The following is an 8,956-nucleotide window of genomic DNA, read 5'->3' on the forward strand; positions in this document are numbered from 1 at the left end:
ACTAAAAGTTATTTAGATCTTGCCAAATTATGATGAGTTTCATGTACTCATTATTGTTCAAATGGTCTTGCCTTATCGAATAATTCCTTTGCTTTTAGTTTATGCTTGGGTTCTGTTTATTGTATTTTATTTGTATTTTTATCTCTCTTAGATTATTTATCAAGCTTGTCCCTTTGGTTTGCGATCATTTAAGTCCCCGCTCAGCCACTTCTTTGATCTTTGTCTTCTTTTTCTTCTTCTTCTTTAGTGTGGCAGTTTACATACTTAATGTATTACCGCCATCAACTGGACAGAGAGGTAATTCAGAAAGTCATTTTATTCTATATATCTTCTAACCTTAAAAATAACTACATAATATACATACTTGCATACTAAATCCTCTCAACTGACTTTGTATCTTTTAAATATTTAATAAGTGCTTGAATTACATCATTTGATTGCTGCTTCCCTAATAAATTATCCAAAGTTACTGAAACCCCCCTTACCCTTTCCATTTCTTTCCTCTCTCTTATATATTTTCTACAATAAATCAACACATGTTCTACTCCTCCACAATAAGAACAATCCACTTCTGTGATCATTTTCCATCTTGCCTTTAATTGTTTGTCTTTTCTCCCAGCTACACCCTAAAAGTGATCCACCACCTGCATCTCGTCAACAATCAACTCCTCAGTATTTAAGCCTCTCTGTTTCTGATTTTTTTTAGATCATGAAGTGGAGCTATTTAACCTATAATTTATCCATTCTTTTTATCAATGAAACTGCAGTTTCCAAGAGTTTTAATAACTTGAGTTTATGTTTTTTTTTTTTTTATGTGACTGGTTTGAGTTATTTATTTGAAATGGGAAAGTGCAGATCAGCTCACCCACACCTAAAACAAGCATGCGTGTCAGATTTAGCTGGTTTCCATCTGTAGTCCCAAGTTGATGGGACATAAAAAAGTAATATGAGAGTCAGCCAAACCACACAACAAGAGAAAAACACAAAGCAATAAACACTTTTATCTGCCCAAACATTGCACCAAAGATTTAAAGTCTTATTCTCATTTCTCAGATGAAGCTGACAGGAGACTTACCAACCAATTCTGTTTCTTCTGACTGATAAAACATTTGTTAATTTTACTTTAGCGCTTACATTTAAATGTTATTGTTGCGTGTTATCAGAATTAGTCTAGCTGATAGTTTTTTAAGAAGTTGCTTATAAAGTTTGTTTTACTGAGGTGAAAAGTATGAAAGCAGGAATTTGAAACATCACAGACTAAAATATTGTTAGCTACATGCTTTTATCAGAATGAAATTACCTCAAGCAGAAGTGTGAGCAGAAGTGCAATTTATTCAGTCATTAAATTAGTTTTTTGATTTTTCTTTTATTGTCCATTAAAAAATCAAAGCAGGAGACATCCATTCAAAACATATGTCTTGTTTACAAGAGGAAAAGCAGACAACACTGGCCTTTATCTAAACAATATGCTAGTAAAGAAGCAGAAGAAAGGCTGCCAACATGATGAATAAAAGCTGGACCCGTATTCTCATAGAATCATAAGATTCTATGAAGTCATTTTCGGAAAATTCTTAGATTTCAAGTAGGCCTGTCACGATAGCAAATTTTGCTCAACGATTAATTGTCTCAAAAATTATTGCGATAAACGATAATATTGTTTGAAGACCTTTTTACACTGATTTAATGGAAATGACGTAATAATGCATGCGATTTCCTGCCAAAGATAGATACTCTTTATTTTCAAAAGAACACTAAACACTGGAACTGATAAACAAAACAACCAAAAACAAAATTAAAATGGATTCTCAGTCTCCATTAACAAAAAACTCACTTGGAAAAAAAAAAACTAAACAACATAAAGCCAAAGTGGAAATAAATACTTCATTCAACCAAAAGAGTGCAGATTATGAAGTCTGTATATTATGTTGCCCTTCAGTAATAATTAGATTTAAATAGAGAAGATGGGCACTACCTGATGCAATAGTTCACACTACACGATTTTTTGCTCCTATTTTTCCCCTTACAACAATCTTAGACCTTTGGTCTTTCTAAGATTGTGTGGTGTGTTACGGTAGATCGTCGTTGCCGCTCCGATCTAAATCAGGGATTTTCCCCGACTGGGAGTTTAACGCAGCCTGTTGAATGTGACAGGCAGCCAATCAGAAAGCCCGGATTCTCCTCCCTGCTTTCTGAGGGGAAATGACGTCGGGGAATCCCAAACAGCTGACGCGGCGCAACCCGAAGTCCAGCGGACATTGGAGATGATATGTGGAAACAACATTAATGTTTATTCAACATGCAAAGAATATAGAAATGACAAGGGGAGGAGTTGGAGCGAAATTGCTACCGCAGTTGATAAACCCGGTAACTTTTCAGCTGTTCTTCGTTAACGTGACGTAAATATGTTATAATGATTTTCATTCAGGCAGGACTTTACGCTGACACTAGCCACATGCATTGCAGGTAGATTGTAGTAAAGCATTGATTAATGCCTGATTTTAAAATTAGTTCACTGGACTTGTAGCCATTATTTTGTGCCCATTGTTGGACACCACACGGCAGGAACGAACCCGATCGAACCGTTATACCTAGGATTTCTGTCGGCTAATGTGTGGTCTGTCAGGTTTTGAAAATGGGCCGACAATCGGCTGACAACTGGTGTGCGCTGGGCTTTACACGAAGTAAAATGAGGAAGAGAGGAGTCAGTGGAGAGCACTGGAGTTGAGCCTTGTTTCATTCGGTGTCATCAACAGAAAGAGAAAAAGGCCGGAAGAGACGATAATGCCGATAATTAAAATGACGTCGATAGTTTTAATTTATTACCGTTTATCGCGACAGGCCTAATTTCAAGGAAATTCTACAATTTTTACCTGAGTTAGATCAACTATTCACAAAGCAATTTAGGCCTGACGTGACCTCCTATGATAAGAAAATGTTAGTAGTGAGGACTTTTTCCTGAGTCTAATAATGTCTTAAGCAGAGAAGATGGCAGAAAGACCGACAGAAAAGAGATGCTCTCCATAAAATGTGGTAGCTGTGCCGACTGCAGGCACTGTATGTTGATGCTGTGTGGGATTTAATTAAATTTTGCATAGTTCCATCATCAAGACACATTTTTCTTAATGGAGTGAATGAACAGTTACTTTCTATCAGTTATTTTCTATCAACTGATTACTGGGGTGTATTTGTTGGCGTGTGCGTGTGCATGTGACTTTTTTTTGCTTAATGTATCAACCAGGAAAAACTAGATCTAAGAGCGATGTCCTAGAGAGTCCAAATCCTCATCTTAGGCCAGAAAACCTGGGTAATTCCTGAATACGTGTTCCTTCCTGTTGTGGACTGACTTGAACTGAGCTGACCATGACAGAAACCCCTCAAATATCTCACAGCTAAAAGTGAGGAGTGGGGCAAGTCTATCTCAGGTTAATCCTGGGAGTGGTAGCTGTAGCTGAAGAAGCATCTCACTGATCTTATATCAGCCAAAGTGATCAGCACCAGCTAGAAGACATCAGTTTTATTATATCTTGGTTACTGAGTAAAGCAATGTTCACTTTTAAATCACTTTCTTTTCCAGAGATAAGTAAAAGGTAATATAAGAGCTGGATAAATGAACATTTCTTAATAAATAAATAAATAAATAAATGTCCACTTTTTTTTTACATTACTGAATTTTGATTGATCACTAATCAACACTTCAGAGACTAATAAAAATCAGAGTTTTATTTATTCTGACACCAGTCAAAAGCTTACTGAAATCCAGGTTATTTTATAAGCTTACATTATTTTTTTTGTTGTTTCTGTGTCTATTTCCAGTGGCCTAAATGAATGGATGGCGTCTCATCCAGACTAGACATCAATGATTAAAATAATCATAGAAGTTATACAAGTTTTGTCTAAGGGAACACATTGGAAGAGGAAAGGGGCGAAATGGCAACATAGGGTATAAATTGCGAAATTGTTTCTCCGATGGGTCAACAAAACCAGTCCAATCAAAAGTTTTGATTTGGGCTGAATTCAGGGAGAATATATAGTCTATATACGTCAACTTGTAATGTTTTCTAGGATTAAATAAAAAATAACTACTGGCCAAAGGTCAAGTAGTCATGAAACAGATGTTCTTGGATGTTTTGCTGAGAAAGAGCCATTCGTGTTCTCCCAAATAACAAGCATATTTTTGGACTGTGGGGGAAAACCAGCAAACCAGAAGAAAAGCCACAATTGTAACAGAAGAATCTGTCAAAATAAAAAATAAATAAAAATCCTGGGGAACTGATATTTGAGCTCGACACATTCTTGCTATGAGACTAGAGGGCTAACCATGACACCACCATGTTGATCCTCAGTTTTTATTGTTTTTCAAATGTTAACACAAATAGCCGAGCTTAATATACAGCGCAAGAGAGCAGAACGGTAACCAACAGTAAAAAAGTAAAATAACTTTGTGGTGTGTTCCAGTTTGCGTTTCCCCTGAAACCAATAAGATTTTTTAATTTGTTTTAATCTGTTTCAATAAAACAACTTTAGGCTGCAAAAAGTAAAGAAGTCATTTGGTTAGAAAAAAATATTAGGCAGTGTAAAACTCAGACAAAAAACACTACTACTGCTTTCCGATCATTGATTAAATCAAGGTTTTAAAATCTGCAACAGTCTGAAGATAATGAAGAGTCCCTTATTCTAACCATATTAAGAGTATAAATGAATTTAAACTAGAATGTAGGCCGAAACAAATCTTCATTTATGGTCAGACAGAAATGATTGGGAGCAGGGGAATGTCTTAATAAGTATCACATTCTAGCAGTAAACCACTGGAGCCACTTCCTTCAGTCAAACCAGGTAATAATTCTCTACACTAGTTCTTCACCAGCTGCTATCATCCTTAATTTAAAATTACATCCCATCATTGCTTCTGTATGGATGATTTTTTTCTCAGAATTACGATTCAAGAGGTGCATAAAAGCTTTCTAAAAATGGAAAACTTCAACATAAGTTTCACTTAGGATTCTTAAATTGCACAACGACGGGTCCAGAACTTGTATTTAGGAGAGTCTCCTCAAGTCTCCGCAGAGTGTTGGATCTCCTCTCTATCTGGAATAATACATCGTTAGTCTGTCAAGAAACGTCGGACTGCAAAGACATGATTCCGACCTCCATTAAACTACATGCAATTTGCTTGGTTCTATTTTTACATTTTATGGACTGCCATAACATTTGTCCTCACTAAATAGTCGATTCTGAGCACAGTTCAGTTTGCACCATCTATTACAGGACATTCGCCAAGTTGCTAAATCTGTCCAACAGACTTTTCTCTCTTAAATTTTATTTTTTATGGTTAAAAATTTGGGCCCCTAATATCTATGAAACAATAAAACATTTATGCAAGTCATGCTATTCCCATTACCTCCTCAAAGCTTTGGTATAATCAGTCTATTTAGTTATTTATACCTAAATAAACTGCAAAATAGGCTGCATAAAGCAAAAAAGTAATTTGGTTAGAAAAAAATATTACTATATTATTATATAACTGAAAATGATGGAAAGCAGGGAACTAAATGCAGAGCCAGAAAGATTAACTGGGGCAAAGATGTCAAGCAATTTACGGTAAAGTCAACAACTAAGATTATTTTTTCTGTCCACCGACGTTTGTTTAGGATGAGGGTTTGCTTTAAAGTAACCACCTGAGTTTTTATAGATAACTTTTTAACAAGACCCATTAAATGGCTAAATTGATTCAATTATATAATATTATAATTTGATTAATATGACTTTATTTGGATAAATCTAACTGGAATCTAGTGAACTGGATGCCTCTGAATGGAACATGAACCATATTGGATTTTACATGGACTGGAGCTGCTTCTCCTGTGTTGGGTAAATATATATCAATTGTCATCAGGCACTATATAGATAAAACCAACTTCATTTATCTTAATTAATTTTACCCAGGTGATTCATATATAACCAACAACAATGAAAAGTATATTTGAGAAACCAATTTATTGAGTTACATTTAGAGTTTATGTGCTTCATAAAGCCTCAGTTTCTGAATTTATTTCTAGTCTATGTAACAAACCAACACACAGAAGAAAACAATTGTGACATGGAGTGAAAATCCAGGATTGGGATTTAACCTTTTTTGCTTACATTTGTATTCAGTTCCCCTCAGTCAAGACTTTGAAGGACCACGTTTTGCTATAATAACATCTGAGCATTTTCCATCAGCTTTGAAAATCTGCACACTAATTATTTTCAAATCACCTCAAGTTCATTCAGAATGGCTTGAGATCAAATGCTTCAAAATCTGGCTACAGATTCTCATTTGGATTTAGGTTTAAACTTTGATTGGGCCTCTCTAATGTATTCAGATGTTTTACTCTAAACCACTCCCTGAAGCTCTGGATGTAGGTAGAGTCATCGTCATGTTGGAAAGTGAACCTCTGCCACAGTCAAAGATTTTGCAGATTTTCTTCCAGTATTAGTTCCGTTTATCATCCCATCAACTAAACCCAAATTCTCTTTTCCAGCTAAATAAAAGCATCCCCACATCATGATGCCACCACCGCCATGTTTCATTGTGGTGTTTGTTCAGATTGTTAGTTTTCTACCACACACAATATTTTCACGGGTGTCAAAAAGTGTCACTTTGTTCTCATCTGGCTCAGATCTTTATTGACTATAAAAGCCTTATGGCCATCTTTAGTCTGTTCCATTATTTTTCATCTAAACCTTCACAAACTGAAAACAGTTGAAATCAGCGAAGTAAATTGTTGGACTGTACCCAAACAAGCCAGAGAAGTCTTTTATTTGTCCACTAAAGCCTGTAAATGTATTGTTTTACAACCCTAACTAAACTGCGTTATATCTTAAATTTTAACATCTTACATTAAAATGAAAGACATTATTGGTCCAGCTGCACTGGAAGCCATGAAGTTTTTTTTTCTCCCCTCTTCCCTACATCGACATTCAACTGCAGTTTTAGCAGCACAATGTGGGCCCCTGATGATATACAACCTCAGCACATCCAAACCCCCCCGCCCCGCAAATCAGGAGCCTATACCACATATGTGGCTGGTAGTAAAGCATAAAAAATTAGAAGTGACCATAATTATAATTCAGATTTCTGCAGTAATTTAATAATACTTAATAAATGTAAGTCGAAATCAAAACTTTGAGGTGGTCTGTGCTGCCTCTACCTAATGCTTCCTCTACAAGTGAAAGTTATCTCTAAATCCCCTCAAATCTGAGACAAATGCTTCAGCTTGCAGTCAGGACGTTATATGGAGGCGGGATCAGCGCCGAACAAAAGAAATGCATGATCAATGACCCGACTGAGGACTACTGTCAAATTAAGGCAGGGAAAGGATCCGTCCTTAATGAGCATTGTTGCAGCAAAGCTATTTTCTCTGTCCATCTCCCAACATTTAATGTTGGATCAGTGGTTCGGATGTATGAGATGCAGACAACCTCAAGCAAAAAATCAGGGAGAGATAAGCGAATCATCTGCTACACACAAAAAAACTATTTGAGTCAGAAAAAGTTTATGCTGCAGAAAGCTGACAAAATATTATTTTAAAAAAAATCTGACAATGCCAGCCGAACTCCATGAATGGAGAAAAGCGCAACATCTTCTCCAACTCAATAAAACACAAGATATTCCCACACAGAAGAAAATGTCTGAAAAAATCCTTGAAAGATAGCCATGAAACTAAAAACAAAAATTATATATATATTTAAGCAGCTGAAATGTGAACGCGTTTTCTACGTCTTTCCGTAGCAAGCAATAAAAAGTATAACTCGCAGGCGTCAAACATTAAACTTTCCGCAGCTTCTGCGCATCCTAATCTGGGGCTTTGGTCCTAATCTTGAAAGCAGTCGTGCGTGAGCGGATAATCGCCACAAAACAACGGGGTTCCTGAAACAAAGGTCTCAATCAAAGCACTTTCACATCCAAATGGTAAGATTAATAAAGAAACAAATACCTTGCAACAGTTCGAAGTGCCTCAGCGTCGAGGAGCCCGGCAATTTGAAACGGGATATGAGCCCCAGAGTGGAATATTGAACTGTGGGGCTTGTGAGGGGAAAAGGCAAAAAAAAAAAAAAAGTGAAGGAATTGCCCGGTTTCTGCGAGGGGAGGGGACACAGAGCGAGACAGAGGCAGAGGAGGGGGGTAGTAAAGGACTGCAGGACAAACCCACATTCCTCAAGACTCCTGGAGTTGTTATAACAAGGGGCCAAGCAGCGAAACCCACTGTGGCTCACATGGCTTCACTATCATCAAGCCGGAAGTAAGGGGGAAAAAAACTCACCTTCAGGCGAAATGAGTGATGAGATAACAGTGTGGTAATGTAAATAACCTTCAGGTCATATCAATTACCACTAAAGCATGGAAATTAAGACTCATTTTTAAAGCATGGTTGATTTTGTTCAGTTGGTAGGAGTGCAAATCCTAATTTCACAGTTAAATGTGCTTTCTCTTGTTCAAACATTCCTCCTGTTTACTGCCTGGACCCTGCAGTGATTGGTGCGACTGACACATCCTTGTGCTTTGTTACCTCTACAGCTGATTGGAAGCTAACATTGAGAAAGTGGCCATCTGGATGGTATATGAGAGAAGACAGCTGGGCACATCTCAGATCCTGCTGCAAGTCTAGAAGAGTGGAAAGTTCCAGATTAAAAATTATCTCGCCTCTCATTGCTGGCTGTCCTCCCTTCCAGAACAGGGGCTGAATAATGTGAAATAGCTAGAACAAGCTGAAACTTTGCAATATGCTAGGTGTCAGAAAACTAATGTTGAACACACTATCATGATAGTGAAACATGGCAGTAGCAGCATCACAACGTGAGCAGCATTATGGAGATGGTCTGAAGAAAGGTAAAATGTTAAAAAAGTGCAAAACTGTTGAAATAGGAGAAGAGACTTGCTTTCCAGCAGAACCATTGTTCCAAACATACAACCAGA

At 36.9% G+C, this 8,956-nt stretch overlaps 1 protein-coding gene across 1 annotated transcript in view; it reads right to left on the bottom strand.

The window, feature by feature from the left end:
* fbn2b (fibrillin 2b) overlaps positions 1-8,106 on the bottom strand; it is a 74,967-nt gene extending 66,861 nt beyond the window's left edge. The window contains exon 1 of the mRNA XM_032572004.1: positions 7,977-8,106. The gene's annotated coding sequence lies outside the window, so the exon portion shown is untranslated. The remainder of the gene's footprint in view (positions 1-7,976) is intronic.
* Positions 8,107-8,956: the final 850 nt, after the last annotated feature.

This window comes from Xiphophorus hellerii, chromosome 9, assembly GCF_003331165.1.
Source record: "Xiphophorus hellerii strain 12219 chromosome 9, Xiphophorus_hellerii-4.1, whole genome shotgun sequence".
Lineage (NCBI taxonomy): Eukaryota > Metazoa > Chordata > Actinopteri > Cyprinodontiformes > Poeciliidae > Xiphophorus > Xiphophorus hellerii.